This window comes from Tupaia chinensis, unplaced genomic scaffold, assembly GCF_000334495.1.
Source record: "Tupaia chinensis unplaced genomic scaffold, TupChi_1.0 Scaffold000248_1, whole genome shotgun sequence".
NCBI lineage: Eukaryota > Metazoa > Chordata > Mammalia > Scandentia > Tupaiidae > Tupaia > Tupaia belangeri.
The window spans coordinates 4,633,802-4,650,994 of NW_006159726.1; the positions used below are offsets into that span (position 1 = coordinate 4,633,802).

Below are 17,193 nucleotides of genomic sequence, written 5' to 3' on the forward strand. Positions count from 1 at the left end.
TAAGCCACCAGGTCCGGGACACGAACCGCGGTCGACTACGTGGGAGTCCAGCGACATAGCCATTACACTAACTGCTGGTTCCCTGGTAATGTGTATTTGTCGTGAATGTAGGAAATGTGACCACAGAACCTAAAATGTTATCTTCTGGTTCAAGGCATCAACTTCTCAATTTACACATGCAGTTATGCGTCCCTTAACGACAAGGATATGTCCTGCGAAATGTATCATTAGATGCATTTCATTGTGCACACATCTTCAGAGGGTACTTACACAGACCTAGATGGTATAACCTACTGTCTAGAGTTTGCAAAACCTCTTCAGCTGCCCTTACCTCAGCCATAGCAGACTCACCACTCACTTTTTAAAAATTTTTTTTATTTTTATTTTTTTTTTAATTACTTTTTTTAACTTTATTTATTATTTTTATTATCATTATTATTTTCCAGTGATCAGAGAGAGACAGAGAGAGAGAGAGAGAGGAAGTAAGAAAGCAAGCCACCAGGTCCGAGACTTGAACCGTGATTGGCCATGTGGGAGTCCAGCACCTCCAACCACCATGCCACTTGCCAGCCCCACCACTCACTTTTTCATGATGTAATGAATAACAATTCTTGCATCGTTTAGACTGCCCAGAGCTAGCAGGAAATTCGACATCCCAGTCGGGGCCATCTTTTTCTTTCAACATCACAAACAAAATTTTGCTTAGGCCGTGATTATCATGGCGTTGAGAGGGATATATTTCTGTGTCTGGTCTTCAATCCAGGTCAATAGACGTTTCCTCATATCAGACATAAGCTCTTCTCTCATTTGTATTGGTCTCTTCACCTTCAATGAAGCAGATCTTTGAGCAGCTTCTGTCACTTCGTTCGTGTTCTCCAAGAGTGGACCTGTGGTGGAGTGGGACAGGCCTGACCATTGAGTAATAGGCATCATTGATGTTCCACCATCCTAAAGCCCTTTCTCACTTTTAATTTTCCTGCCCACCAGCATATCGTGATGCAGCCAGAAGATCCCCACCAGAAATGCCCAGGCCTTGCACTTCCAAACCATGAGCCGAATAAAACATCTATTCCCTTAAATCACCCAGACTCACATTTTCTGTTATTAGCAACCAAATGGACTAGAACACAAAGAAATCAGAACTCCAAAACACAAGAAGGGTTCGATAAGCTGTGGTGAGCTTGAAAGAATGCAGACAACCTCCAGGAGCTGCAAGCGGGCTCCTGGCTGACAGCCATCAAGGGCAGGAAGACCTCAGTCCTACAACCATAAGGACCTGCATTCTACCACCAATAATAATGAGTTTGGACTATGTCCCCCAGAGCCTCCGGATAAGACCTCAGGCCTTGATTTGAACTTTGGATGTCATGAGCAGAGGACCCAGCCATGCCAGGCCAGACTTCTGACCTACAACACTGTGAGCTAATAAGTGGGTATTGTTTTAAACCACTAAGTTTGTGATCATTTGTTATGCGGCAACAGAATTCTAATACGCTGTGTTTAAAAGGGCGTGCAGAAACTGACACATTCATTTATTATGGGTTAGCATGTAAACAGGTACAACCTCTATGAGAGCAAAGTGGCACTATCCATGAAAACTGATGTTGCTCATCCCTTTGACCTGGCAATTCTACCTTTAAGGATCCATCACAGGGGACCAGCAGGTGGCATGGTGGTCAAGGCACTGGACACTCCCACATGGCCGACCAGAGTTCAATTCCTGGTGGCTTGCTTTCTCACTTCCTCTCTCTCTCATTCTCACCCTCTGTCTCTCTCTGGTCAAAAAAATTAAAAAAAAAAAAAAAGAATAAATAAAATAAAATAAATAATTAAAAAAAGGATCCATCCCACAGATAATCTCACTCATGTGCAAGATGATCTATAAACAAGGCCATGCACTGTAGCTTTGCTTCTGGTAACACCAGGACTGTACACAGCCTGAATATCTACCAGTAGCAGGCTAGCCCGATACATAATGGTGTGGGCTCCATCATGAGGCTGCTGCAGATATCCAAGTACAGAAAGATCTCTAGGACAGATCAGCCATTGGCGTGGAGGTTGCGGCTGGATCCCAAATGGCCACCTACATACACAGTCTGAGTCCCAGACTTCATGGCTTGAAAACACCGAGTGCGTGTGCATGCATACCCAAAATTCCCAAAAGAAAAATGGAGGAAAGCGGATTGTGACTTGCCCATCCCCCCTGGGGGGTTCTCAGTTTCTCTCTCTCTCTCTCTCACTGATGAGCACTGAGCAGACATATCCTGTAGGGGGAAAAAAAAATAAAACTCTAGGAATTATCTTTAGGTAAAACTGTAAAGGCATATAGGGGGCCAGCAGGTGGCATGGCGATTAAGGCGTTGGAATTCCCATATGACCAACCATGGTTCGAGTCCCAGACCTGGCAGCTTGCTTTCTCCCTCTCCTTCTCTTTCATTGTTTTTTTTTTTTTTCCCCCAAAACCTATCTGAAAAAATAATAAATAAATAAACAAAATAATTCTTTTTTTAAAAAAAAAGATGGTATACAGAATGTTACTATTTATATGGGGCAAAAAAGGAAAACAAATATATAAGCTGATATGTTAATAAATGCATAAGCGATCTCCGAAAAATAAGCAAAAAACCAGCCCCAAGGACTGCCTTTGAGGATGGGCCTTGAGAAGGAGGAAGGCTGTTTCCAGGTTCTCTTTGTTCTCTTTCTAGAACAAGAAGGTATATGTTTGACCTGTTCAGAAAAATAAACACAAACCAAAACCAAACACACAAAATAGGCCAAGATATCTGTGTGGTTGCTATTTGTTGGTTTGTTTTGAGAAGTTTTTGCTATAGGGGCTATAGGGCGTGTGCGCTCGCCCGGAAAGACAAGAGAGACAGAGAGACAGGAAACAAGAAATCACCCCCCAGGGGGGATGGCCACACCGCAATCCCTTCTCCTCCATTCTCCTCTCGGGATCTTGGGCACGCACGCACACGCGCCCAGCGTGAGTTTAAGCCACCAGGTTCGGGACTCAAACCGCGATCGACTACATGGGAGTTCAGCGACATAGCCATTATGCCAACTGCTGGTCCAAAGCTACATTTCTTTAAAGGAAAGAAGGAAGGAGAGAGGGAAGGGAGAGAGGAAGCAGGAGGAGGAAGGGAGGTGGAAAATACTAGGGCCGCCACCCCTCTCTGTTCAGCTGAAGCCTTATACTAGGTATCAACGCCAAGGCTCATTATCAGGCAAATGCCCACTCTTAAGAGGCACAGAGCTGCCCCCTGTGGGAACGACCCTCTGCGCCCCCTGGGGCTGAATGTGCACCCACCTGGCTCACAGTAGGTGCCTCATACATATTTACTACGTGACTAACGGTGCGTGGATTGCTGCTTCATCCATGTTCTTTCCTGTACCACATTACGATGGAAATGTGGTTTCGTCCTTATGTTTATGGAATTTCTAAATTTTTGCTCAAAAGTTGGCATTTCAGTATTAGGCGTTGTCTTTTTTCCGGCAGGCAGCAGTGGGGAAAGAGCAACAGTTAGGGTGTTTATACACGGTGAACTGATTTTGAAATTGGCCAAGGTCTTGGAATACGGCGTGAGCCCCAGACCTGGCTGCATGGAAGATCTGGCCCTGCTCACCTCGACAACTCTCCTAAGTATGTACCCCAAAGGCTGGCCATTCGGAACTGGAGGCCACAGTTTTTCACACCCACCCACCCTTTCCCCTTGGTCCCTCTATCAAAGCCTTTTGTTTGGTGAAACTTTCATGATCCACCTGGCCTAGCTTGGGGCCTGTTCTTCGTTCTTCGGTGCTCCCAGAGCTCCCATTCACATCTCTATAGCCTTGGTCGATGTTCCCCCAAAGCGAACAATGGCCCAAGGACACTGAATGCAGGTGATTTATCTGGGATGTGGCCCTAGGAATCACAGGGGAGAGAGTAGAGAGAATGAGATGGGACAGGGAGGGAAGCCATTGAAGTGTGCATCAGAGCTGGTAGACAGCCAGGGTGCAAAGCTGCTGGGGATCACCGGAGCTCACCTTGAAACTGGCCCATGAGAACTGCTGTATTGGGACCAGCAGGTGGTGTGGTGGTTAAGGTGCTGGACATTCCCACACTGCTGACCGTGGTTCAAGGCCTGGGCCTGGTGGCTTGCTTTCTTTCTCTCTCTCTCTCTGTCTCTCTCTAGGCAAGATAAAATAAGTAAATGAATACATTAAAAATTAAAAATAATGGGACCAGCAGTTAGTGTAATGGCTATGTCGCTGGACTCCCACGTAGTCGACTGTGGTTCACGTCCCGGACCCGGTGGCTTAAAAGTCATGCCGGGCGCGTGTGTGTGCATGCCCAAGATCCCGAGAGGAGAATGGAGGAGAAGGGATTGCGGCGTGGCCATCCCCCCCGGCGGGTGATTTCTCGCTTTCTGTCTCTCTGTCTCTCTCTGTCTGTCTGGCGAGCGCACGCGCCCTATAGCGAAAAAACATCTCAAAAAAAAATTAAAACTAAATAATTATTTAAAAAAAAAAAAAAAGAACTACTGTATTGCACACCTAAAAATGATTATGATGGCGCCAACCTTGTGGCCAGGTGGTTTAGGGTGCCGGATTCCACATGGCTGACGGAGTGGTTCAAGTCCCTGCCCTGGCTGTTTGAGCAACACGCAGGGGGCACATGTGCTTGTGTGCTCCAAATCCTAACAGGATGGAGAAATAGAGGAGAAGGGATTGTGATGTGACCACGCCCCATTGAGGGATACTGTCTCCTTCTCTCTGTCTATCCAGCTCTGGCTCTGAGCTCCTGAGCCCCTCGTATATAGCTGCTCTCTGGGGAAAAAAAAAAAATTAATTAGTTATGATGGTCAATTTTACGTTAGGTGTTTTTACTACATTTTTTTAAAAATTATTTACTTAAGTTTACTTTTTCACTCATTTATTTTAATTTGACCAGGGAGAGACAGAGAGAAAGTGGGAAAGCAAGCCACCAAGTCCGAGACTTGAACTGTGGTCAGCCATGTGGGAGTTTCCAGAGCCTCAACCATCACATCACCTTCTGGCCCCCCTACAATTTTATTTATTTATTTATTTTTTTAAAACTATGCCACTGGAGCCAGCAGATGACATGGTAGTTAAGATGCTGGACTCGCACATGGCTAACCATGAGTTTGAGTCCCCGACCTGGCAGCTTGAAAAATCACACCAGGTGAGTGTGCATGTGTGCTCAAAATCCCAAGAGGAGAATGGAGGAGAAGCGATTACAGGGTGGTCATACCCCCCAGGGAGTGATTTCTCACTTTCCCTCTCTCTGTTTCTGTCTGCCAAGCACACGCTCCCTATGGCAAAAATCTAAAAATGAGCCTGTCCCACTGAAGAGGACAGGAGGCTAGGGCAATGCCCAATTACTAGCCCTGTCCCCATCTCTCTTACATACAATTTGGGGCTGTCTCCCCAGTGACATTCAAGCCTAGAACCGAGAGAGACAGGTGCTTAAAGTAACTCAAGTGGAGTCAGCAGGGCTATGGATGGGCCATGGACAGCAGCCGTGCCGTCTATCATAACCCGGAATTACAATTACGTTTGTATTTCTTCCTCCTCCACCCCATAGGCTGCATTCTTCATCTCTCAATCTCCAGCTTTCAGCAGTATTCTAGTATGCATTTAATGTTCAAATCTGCTTAAATGCGTGGGTGGGTGAACGAGTGAGTGAATGAATAAATTTGGAGTTGACGTTACTGACAACGGAGAGAGCTGATAGATTTCGAGCAGACTAGAGTCAATTCAGGGCAGCTTTGAATGCCAGAACAAGTTGTCTTCTTTAATCATTGAAGAGGGGCCCGGCAGGTGGCGTGGTGCTTGAGGGTACTGGACTCCCACATAGCCCACCAAGGTTCCAGTCCTGGACCTGGTGGCTTGCTTTCTCACATTCTTTTCTTTTTTTCTTTTTTAAAGAACTTTATTTATTTATTTAAGAATTATTTGTCCAGTTTTATTTATTCATTCACATATTTTAATTTGACCAGAGAGAGACATAGAGAGAGAGAGGGAAAGTGAGAAAGCAAGCCACCAGATCCGGGACTCGAACCGTGGTTGGCTATGTGGGAGTATCCAGCACCTTAACCACCACGCCACCTGCTGATCTCCACTTTCTCTCTCTCTCTCTCTCTCTCACTCTCTCTCTTGCTCTCTGTCTCACTCTGGTCATATTTAAATAAATAAATAAATAAATAAATACTTAAAAAATAAATAATTCAAGGGAACAACTTTGAATTCGAAAAATGACAGGAAAACAGGAGTTGCTAGTCATAAAACGCTCAGAACAACTTGATAAATGAGACTGTGTTATATCCACATCATGTCACGGGGTGATACATGACGTGAAAAACGTCTGTTGTTTCCACAGTGCTGGTAGGCATCTAAGAGCCTCCGAAAGCAACTTGCTCAGTATCCCCCGCTCAACCAGGGGCTGTTCCCAGTTCATCCACAAACTGCTCTCTAAATCCAAATAGGAGGAGCTATTTCTGTTTAGTTTCCTTTTTAAGCCTAAATGCTATTGAAAGTAACAACCAATTACCCCAGGCAGGATGAACAAGTAAGCAGCAAGTCGTGTGGAAACTGGGCGTGTGCACAGCCTCTGGCAGCCTCGCTTAATTGCCTGACATGCCCTCCTGGTCCTGTTCACGGAGCTGGATTGGGCAGGCCTAGCCACGCAAGTGACCTGCCCAGTGCTCTTGGGCCAGGAGGTGTGCCCATCTGAGCACTCCCATAGCCTCTGTCACGCTGGCACCTGGGTTGGGCCACTCCGCCCAGGGTTGGCACGGAAGTGGAAGGGCTCCCTGCTGACAGGGAGAGCTCTCTTGGGCTACTGAAGGGCAGACTCACCTGTTCTACCTACTTCAGACATGACTTCGGCAGGGACCCTACCAGTAAGGGCCTGGTTGGCCCCCAGAATGGGGATCTGCTTGGCTGTCAGTCTGGAAGCCAACAAAACTGCTCTGGAGCTTGCAGAAAAAAGTATGCTGATGGCCTGGGGCATTCGGCTTGCCCACCCTGCTGTAAGGGGAGCTCAGGGCTCAGAGGCAGTGGAGAAATACAACCATTCCCACAGGGATTCACCTAGCTCTTGCAGAATTGAACGCTCTTGAAGCTCTTTCCTTCCTGGACTTCTCTGGACACCAGCACTCTTCCAGTTTCCCTGCTACATTTCTGGTCCCTTAAGGACCTCCTCGTTGGGGTCCTCTCCTTGGTTGGGGAGCACCCAAGCTTCTGTCCTCACCTGCCCTAATTATGGCTCCTCCTCACTCTGCTCATCAGTGAGCTCATCAAGCTTGGCTCCAAGGATCCTTTTTCAAGATCTCAGGGACCAGCAGTTAGCGTAATGGCTATGTCTCTGGACTCCCACATAGTCGACTGTGGTTCAAGTCCTGGACCCGGTGGCTTAAAACTCACGCCGGGCGCGTGTGCATGCATGCCCAAGATCCCGAGAGGAGAATGGAGGAGAAGGGATTGCGGCGTGACCATCCCCCCTGGGGGGTGATTTCTCACTTTCTGTCTGTCTCTCTCTGTCTGTCTAGCGAGTACACGCGCCCTATAGCAAAACAAAACAAAACAAAACAAAAAACCTCAAACTGCGGTTCACCTTTGGACCACTCTGTCTGTAGTTCCCAAGACAGAATTTTCTAGGGGTTTCATCAATGCTGACTCTTTAATATCTACCTGTAGCCTGGTTCCTCCTTCTTTACCTAAATCCAGCCAGTACGGAACTTTCTTATTTTTTTTAATTAAAAAAAAATTTTTTTTTCTTTTTTTGGAGAGGTTTTTGCTATAGGGAGCGTGCGCTCACCAGACAGAGAGAGACAGAGAGACAGAAAGCGAGAAATCACGCCCCAGGGGGGATGACCACGCCACAATCCCTTCTCCACCGTTCTCCTCTCGGGATCTTGGGCATACACGCACATGCGCCCGGCGTGAGTTTTAAGCCACCAGGTCTGGGACTCGAACCGCGGTCGACTACGTGGGAGTCCAGTGACATAGCCATTACACTAACTGCTGGTCCCCAGAACAGAACTTTCTGTCCAGGCCACACAGCACCAGAGGGCAACTCTGGATGGCTCCGCCTCTGCCCACCTCAAGCTCACTACCCTGCAACCCCAAGATATTCACGTGGCCCCCAGATGTGTAGGGTCTGGAGGGGCAGTGTGAGATGCAGTTCTCCCTTCAGGCCCCAAATGGGAATCCGGACAAAGATCTCTAGCTTCTGCTTTCCCTTTCAACCTGCCCAACTTTCCACCCTTTCTCTGGCCATGAGCCCAGAAAAAAGACCTTGGGACCCACTGCCACGCCTCTCCTGGCCTCTGTGCTTCTGCCCACAGTTCCTGGGAACCAGAGGCTTTCACTTCCTCCAAGTCATAGCCTCATGGCAAAAAGCCTCGTGGCCTTAATGATGGCGGAGGGGGTGTCTCCTCTCTGCTGTGGAAGAGATGTTGTGACCTGAGTCCTCCAGAACTGATTTTTGCTTTTCTATTTTATTTTCTTTTATAAGATTTCTTTTCGGGGACAGCAGATGACATGGTGGTTAAGGGCGCTAGACTCCCACGTGGCCGACTGTGGTTCAAGTCCCAGACCTGGTGGCTTGCCTTCTCACTTTCCCTCTCTCTCTCTCTCACTCTGTCTCTCTCTGCTCAAATTAAAACAAATAAATAAGGTTAAATAAAAAAATATTTAAAAGAAAATATTTCTTTTCATTCTTTCATGAGAAAAAGACACAGGCCCTTTCTGCAAGGTCTTATCACATAGCAGTGTTCTTCCCCCAGTCTTCCAGCTAGTTAGAATCTTAGGTGTGTGCGCTTAGTATGTTTCAGGTCAGCTGAGGATCTGAACCCATGGTCGGCAATGTGGCTTCCAGCACAGCAGCCGGATGCACTGTGGACTGGGCCACTGAGGCTGGACCCAGGATTGGTTTTTTAATTTGCTTAAGAAGTTTGGACAAGTCTTCCTCGCTCTTTTTTTTTTTTTTGGAGAGGTTTTTGCTATAGGGCACGTGCGTTTGCCAGAAAGACAGAGAGAGACAGAAAGATAGAAAGCAAGAAATCACCCCCAGGGGGGATGGCCATGCCTCAATCCCTTCTCCTCCATTCTCCTCTCAGGATCTTGGGCACGCACGCACACGCACCCGGCGTGAGTTTTAAGCCACCGGGTCCGGGACGCAAACTGCGGTCGACTACATGGGAGTTCAGCGACATAGCCATTATGCTAACTGCTGGTCCCAAGTTTTCCTCACTCTTAAGCAGATGACTATGGTCTGCCCAGGGAGAAGGTCATCTATACAGAAATACAAGCCAGAAAAGTATATTCATATCTTTCAACATTTTAGTTCCAAATGGATCCTCTCAGTTAGGAGTCAGTCAGGACAACGTAGGGGATAGTTACTACTGTTATTTGAATTTTACAGTTGGGAAGATTAAAGCACAGGGCCGGCAGGTGGCGTGGTGGTTAAGGATGTTGGACTCCCACATGGCAGACTCGAGTCCCAGACCTGGCAGTATGCTTTCTCACTTTCTCTCTTTCTCTCACTCTGTCCCTCTCTGGTCAAATAAAAATAAATAAACAAACAAATAAAGATAAATAAAACAATTCTTTTAACAAATAATAGCAAAGCACAGAGAGGACAGCCGATTGCCCCATGTCCCATGGCCAATAGGGGTAGGACTGAAATTGGAACCAGGTCCTGGCCTTACAAGGAAGCAGGCATGTTTTTTCCTTCCATGTCCATAACCATGTGGGTTCCTCTCTGATTTTTCCCTTTGCTTCATTTTCTTTCCTTCTTTCTTTTTTTCCCCCGTTTAGTTTGCTATAGGGCATGTGCACCCGCCACAGACAGAAGGAAAGCGGGAAAGCGAGAAATCACCCCCAGGGGGGATGGCCACGCCGCAATCCCTTCTCCTCCATTCTCCTCTCGGGATCTTGGGCACGCACACGCGCGTGCACACACACACGCACACGCACGCGCGTGTCTCGAGTGATTTTCAAGCCACCAGGTCCCTGACTCAAACAGTGAAATCTGCCATGTGGGACGCAGCCACCTTAGCCTCCACACCAACTGTGGTCCCCCTTTGCTTCATTAGCAATAAGCCAGTTTTGCACCAGATTCCCTCTCTATGCTGTAATTGGGATCTTTCCTCTCCCGTTCGCCCCCTCAAGCCCTAGGCCTGGACTCTCATCACCGCATTCCTTGATTTCTGCCCCAGCTTCTCCCCCGCCCTTCCCCCGCCAGTCCTTGCTGAGGCTACACGGTTACACATATGCCAGGCGACTCCTTATCAAACTCTACTTTCCTCATGCTGTTGCAATGGCCTTGGGCTCCACATTCCCCACCATACTGCATCCTGGTTCATATAGAGAAGCCCAGCCCACCCCTCCAAACCTCACACTCCAATTTCACCTTCCCGGTGGCTATGAGCAGCCTCCAATCCATTCCGGGCACACGCCATAGTCACTGCTACCTCTGATGCTCTGCCAGGCCTGTGCTCCTGCCTGAAAGGTACCCCTCCTGCATGTAGAAATCTGCCCATTCTCCAAGGCTCAGCTGGGCTTCCCCACCCCTTCCAGAGCACCTAGACCCACAATGTCCTCTCTGCTGAACTTTCTGTTTACTGGAAAGAGAAAGAGACAGTGAGAAGTCCCTCCCAGGGGGAATGACTGCACCACAATCTCTTCTCCTCCATTCCCCTCTTGGGATTTTGGGATATTTCAGAAATGCACCTGGCATTTAAAAAAAAAAAAAGAGAGAGAGAGAGAGATTTTTGCTATAGGGTGCGCATGCATCCACCAGAGAGACAGAAAGAAAAAACACCCCCCTCCCCGGGGCGGGGTGTGGCCACGCCGCAACCCCTTCTCCTTTATTCTCCTCTCTGGATTTTGGGCACGCACGCACACACACCCAGCATGAGTTTCAAGTCTCTGGGTCCAGGACTAGAACCGCAGTCGACTACGTGGGAGTCCAGAGACAAAAGCATTATGCCATCTGCTGGTCCCCTAGCATGTTTTTCTTTTCTTTTTTTTTTTTAAAGAATTATTTTATTTAACTTTATTTATCATTATTATTTTCCAGTTTGATCAGAGAGACACAGAGAGAGAGAGAGGAAGTGAGAAAGCAAGCCACCAGATCCGAGACTTGAACCGTGGTCGGCCATGTGGGAGTCCAGCGCCTTTTACCACCATGCCACTGGCCGGCCCCAAGCATGTTTTTCAAGCCACTGAATCTAGGACTCGAGCCTGTGCAGTCAGCTGGCTGGGATCCAGCTACCTTAACCTCCGCACCAGCTGCTGGCCCCATGTTTAACATTTTGAAAAACACCGAACTCTTTTCCAAAGTGGCTGAGACATTTACCAATCTCTCCAGCAACGAAGGAGGGTTCCAGGTCCCCTGCATCCTTGGCATATGTGGCTGCACAGCCATGTCCCAGTTTGAGCATCCCTGGGCGGAGCTTGGAGGCCCTATTTGTCTACCATCCTGAGAATGACCTGGAACTGCTCGGAGGTGTTGCATGGTCCGGGACTGGTTCAGTTCAGTTCAGATCCCCCAGGGTAGTGCTGGTGGAAAGGGGTTATAGGAGGGATTAATGGTGGCAGTTCAGGTGCTAATCTCAAGGAAGGCCCAAGATGCAGAGCGATTAGAGATATTGACAAGGAAGTAGCTGGGGTGAGGAAGGCTTGAGACTCAGCCACGTCTGACTCAGCCTTTGAGCTGCTGTTTGACAGAGTTCACATCCTTTAGCCTGCACAGCATGGCTCTGATCTGCAAGAAAAAGAAAATGATAATGAGGATTGTAGTGGCTCTCATCCCCACCCCCGGGAGGATACTGTGAGGTTCAAGAGCCGCATCAGTTAGCAGCATCCGGTGCGAGTTGTGGGCAACTCGGATGAGTTTCTGCGTATTATCCGCGTCTTACCGTCAAAGCCACCACTTTCTGGACGGATCCAGCAGTTTTGATGATTCTTTTCGAGAGCAACAGCTCTGGCTTCAATCTCTACTCCCTCCCTGCCCCCAGGGCTGCTGGGGACTAAAATAAACAGGAAGTTTCCATTTCACCCAGACCTCACCCAGGCTGGGCGGCAGCGTGTGACTTTTCTGTCCCGTTCCCTATCTCTCTTGCAGGCCTTGAGGCGTGGCTACGTTTGTGCTCACAGCAAAGCTTCATCTTTTTTCTTTTTTTTCTTTTTGTTGCCTAAATAACTTCCCGTCTAGAGACGGTTATAGTTTCCCACCCCACCCCACCCCCTTTTACAACATCGCAAGGACCTGTGCTAATATCAAAGGATTCGAATTCCTCTCAAAGCCCAGCATCCAGGACCTGGTTGCAAATCGAAAATAAGCTATTTGTGTGGGCAGAGACGAACAGTTGTTACTCAGAAGCTCAGTTCCGGGGAACAGGAGGAGGGTTTGGTTTTGTTTTGGTTGAACCGAGTGAAATCCAGTCCTCTGCACGCTCTGTCTCATTGGCCTGTGAAAACTGAGAAGCTTGTTCCTTTGCCCTCCACCACCCCCTCACCGGGCCCCCAGACTCCTTTTGGGGTAGGTCAAAGCAGAGACTTGGTTTTTCTTTGTCTCTGGGCTTGTCAGCAAGTCCCAGGGAGGACCGTGTGTACCTACCCTGATGTCAGTGGGAGCAGGAAGGGGGTGACTGCCATACAGGGGACTTTGGGTCTTGTTCTTCTCCTACTATGTGAAGAACAGCAAACCCTTGAGGTTGAAGCAGGAGAACACTAGCAATCGGAAGTTAGTAAGGGGGCTGGAATGGCTGCCTCTGTAGCTAAATAGAAAACTGATCAGGGCAGAAAATTCCCCACCGGGGGCCGGCAGGTGGCTTGGTGGTTAAGGGTGTTGGACTCCCACATGGCCGACTACGGTTCGAGTCCCGGACCCAGCCACATTTGGTAGAGCCAATGAGATGAGAGCAATCAGTAGGCTCAGCCAATGATCAATCCACATGACCTATTGGGTTGCTGCATTTTTGCATAGAAATACAGAAAAAATACGACTTTTCCAACAGCCCAATAGATTAAAGAATTATAAACTTCACAAAATATAACTGCCGGGGGCCCAGCAGATGGTGTAATGGTTATGTCGCTGGACTCTCATATGGTTGACCACGGGTCAAGTCCCGGATCCCTGGGGCTTAAAACTCACACCAGGCCCGCCCGTGTGTGTGCTCAAGATCCTGGGAGGAGAATGGAGGAGAAGAGATCGTGATGTGGCCATCCTCCCTGGGTGGTGATTTCTCACTTTCTGTCTCTCTCTTTCTCTCAGCTAAACACATGCACCCTATAGTAAAAATCTCTAGGGAAAAAAAGAAAGAAAGAAAGAAAGAAAGAAAGAAAGAAAGAAAGAAAGGGAGAAAGAAAGAAAGAAATATATATATAAAACTTCCAAGGCCCTTGAGCCGCTCTTTCTCGCTCACGCTCAGCCCACTCCTACCTCTCAGCAGGTGTACTTAAGCTTTTACTTAATAAACTACCTGTTCCTTTAGCTAGCGATGTGTTTTGTTTGATTCTTTTTAAAAAATATATATTTTTATTTTTTAATTTTTATGTATCTGTTCGTTTTATTTTAATTTGACCAGACACACACACACACACACACACACACAGTGAGAGAGAGAGGGAAAATGAGAAAGCAAGCCGCCAGGTCAGGGACTTGAACTGTTGTCAGCCATGTGGGAGTATCCAGCATTTTAAACACCACGCCACCTGCTGGTCCCCTTGTGCAATTCTTTATCCAAAACACCAAGAACCTGAACATCATCGCAGAAATCAACCCGCAAGACAATGGGGCTGACGTAGTCAGCGAGCACAGCCAGTTGTTCAGACAGCCACCACCTGCCTCTCGGCCACCACCGGCCTCCCTACTCCTTCCTAGGATTGGACTCCAAGGCTGGGAGATGAGCAGAGGGTGTCAAGTTCCTTTGTGGCTTCGGAATTGAGGTTTTTTCATGTCATAGAAAAACGAATGGCTTCTTCATGGGCTGCTACCCAAGTCTTTGCTAAATCTCGTTAAGCCCCTAAGTATTTTTTTTTTCTCATGTCATCTCAGCCATAAATAAATAAGCCCATTTGAACTCCCGATTCTTTACTCTTCAGAAATAGAACGAGTCGGCTCCTCAGCCTCCTTCTCTAGAATCTAGTGAGAATGTGCTAGAAGGGCCGCTGCCCCAAGGCCTGGCTTTCAAAAACAAAGAGTTCAAGGAACCAGCAGTTAGCATAATGTAGTCGACTGCAGTTCGAGTCCCAGACCCAGTGGCTTAAACTCACGCCGGGCGTGTGCGTGCATGCCCAAGATCCTGAGAGGAGAATGGAGAAGGGATTGCAGCGTGACCATCCCCTCTGGGGGGGTGATTTCTCACTTTCTGTCTTTCTGTCTCTCTCTGTCTTTCTGGCGAGCACGCGCCCTATAGCAAAAACTTCTCAAAAAAAAAAAAAAAACAAAAAAAGAGAAAGAGAGAGAGTTCCAGTCCCTTGGGGAATGAGAACTCCTTACGAGGCACTAGAAACTTCCAAGAGCTCTTGGGAAATTTGAGTGAGGGCCTGCTGGCCTCAGAGGAGCCCACTGGGTCACCTCTGAATAAAAGAGGTCATGTGGGAGCTCTGACCACACCCCTGGGGCCGTGTCCTGGGAATACAGCCTGTTTGAGAAAGGGCTTTGGACTGGAGGGAGAAATTCCTACTTGATCTACTCCAAACTGCCTTAGGATCAGCCCTCAAACCTCGCCCAGGCCCAGGCCGGGATTGAGGGCAGCCTGAATCAGACCTGAGTACACCCACACTGACCTCCCGGAAGAGCCTGTCCCAGACCATGCTCCTTTGCAGCAGGACTAACGATTGCAACTGCCTGTTTCTCCCAGGCGCCTGCCCACCCAGTTTGACTGGTTGTGGCCACTCCCTCCCCAGGAGCAGTTTCTAGCACCACTCACCTGGCACTGACAACCCTCAGACTCCAGGGCATTGTCCAGGATGCTGATGGCTGGGAGAAGGTTCTGGAAAATAACTGGAGTTAAAACATAACTAGCAGATGCCTCCCAGTCGCCTCCCCAGCTCTCTGCCCAGCTCTGTGGAAAGGGGGACAGAGTCTCATTTTCCAGGAAGTTGACGCTTGAGTTAACGATGCCAGCTGTAGATGAGGGTTCTGGGGCATCACCATCCTGAGCTTTCAGGCTGATGTTCCTCCGAGGTGACAAGGCAGATGACGCTCTCCTGTCATGAGGTGGTCATGCAGAATAAAGGAGACATGGCGAGGGAAATCTTAGGAGTGCTGGAATGTTCTGTAATTCGATCTCGGTATGGGTTACCTGGGTGTACACATGTGGCAAAATTCATTGAGCTGCTCACTTAAGATTTATGCACTTTGCTTATGTAAATAACACCTCAGTCAATTACTATTGGTATCAAAAAGAGCAAACAATGAAGATAACACATATGCAGAAGCACTTTGTACCCTATAAACCATCTGTTATCATGGATTTAATAAACATTTTTTTTTGAGAGGTTTTCGCTATAGGGCGTGTGCGCTCGTCAGACAGACAGAGACATAGAGACAGAAAGCGAGAAATCACCCCCCAGGGGGGATGGTCACGCCGCAATCCCTTCTCCTCCATTATCCTCTCGGGATCTTGGGCATGCACGCACACACGCCCGGCGTGAGTTTTAAGCCACCGGGTCCAGGACGCGAACCGCGGTCGACTACGTGGGAGTCCAGCAACATAACCATTACGCTAACTGCTGGTTCCCAATAAACATTTTTTTTTTGAGAGGTTTTGCTATAGGGTGCGTGTGCTCACCAGAAAGACAGAGAGAGACAGAGAGACAGAAAGTGAGAAATCACTCCCCAGGGGGGATGGCCACGCCACAATCCCTTCTCCTCCATTCTCCTCTCAGGATCTTGGGCATGCACACACACGTGCCTGGCATTAGTTTAAGCTACCGGGTCCGGGACTTGAACCACAGTCGACTACATGGGAGTCCAGCGACTTAGCCATTATGCCACTTGCTGGTCCCTGGATTTAATAAAACTTTTAATGAACCACAACCATTATCCCAACTTCTAATATCTTGGATTCATTCTGCCTGGTTTTGAACTTTGCATAATAGAACCATCATAAAATATGAACTCGTATTTGTTTGCTTGGTTGCTCACATTATGCATATGAGTCTTCCATGTCGTATTAAAGAAACCAAACAGGGACTTCCTTAAAAAGGTCTAGGGCCTCAGGGCCAGCAGGTACATGATGCTTAAGGTTCTGGATTCCCACATGACTGACCATAGTTTGAGTCCTGGACTTGGAGGCTTGAAAATCATGCTGGGCACATGTGCACGTGTGCCCAAAGTCCTGAGAGGAGAATGGAGAAGGGATTGCAACATGGTCATCTCCTCTGGGAGGTGATTTCTCATTTTTCCTCTCACTGTCTCTCTGTCTCTCTCTGGTAAGCGCATGCACCCTATGGCAAAAAAAAAAAAAAACCTTTAAAACGGAGGGAGATAGGGAGGCCCTAGGCACTCAGCTTCATCTTCTGTTAAGAAAGAAAATGGAAAATTCCCAAACTGAAACTAAAGAGCCAAGGTATCTTTCTAAACTGCTTGGAATGCAAGGTTCATTTAGATTTTACTAATCCAAGTACAATATGGTCATCACTATTTTTTTTGAAAGATTTTTGCTATGGGGCATGTGCACTCACCAGAGAGACAGAAAGTGAGAAATCATCCCTCATTGGGGATGGCCACGCCACAGTCCCTTCTCCATTCTCCTCTCAGGATTTTGGGCACGCACACACACACATGTCTGGCACGAGTTTCAAGCCGCTGGGTCCAGGACTCATACCACAGTCAGCCACGTGGGAGTCCAGCACCTTAACCACTATACCACCTGGTAGTATAGCTGGTCCCATGGCCATCACTCTTTTTCTCCTCCAATATTCCCCAAACTCCTGAGGTAAAGTTGTCTGTGTTGTTTAATGAACCAACATTAATTCTTTTTTTTTTGGGGGGGGAGGATTTTTTGCTATAGGGCATATGTGCTCGCCAGACAGACAGAGAGAGACAGAGAGAGAGAAAGCAAGAAATCACCTCCCAGGAGAGATGGTCACGCTGCAATCCCTTCTCCTCCATTCTCCTCTCGGGATCTTGGACACGCACGCACACACGCCCAGCGTGAGTTTTAAGCCACC

At 48.0% G+C, this 17,193-nt stretch overlaps 1 long non-coding RNA gene across 1 annotated transcript; it reads right to left on the minus strand.

The window, feature by feature from the left end:
* Positions 1 to 537: 537 nt before the first annotated feature.
* On the minus strand, positions 538 to 12,115 carry LOC102485303 (uncharacterized). The gene is made up of 3 exons (XR_334601.3): positions 11,928 to 12,115; positions 11,366 to 11,773; positions 538 to 887 (listed from the first exon to the last, which is right to left on the minus strand). It is a non-coding gene; the product is annotated as an uncharacterized LOC102485303 (long non-coding RNA).
* Positions 12,116 to 17,193: the final 5,078 nt, after the last annotated feature.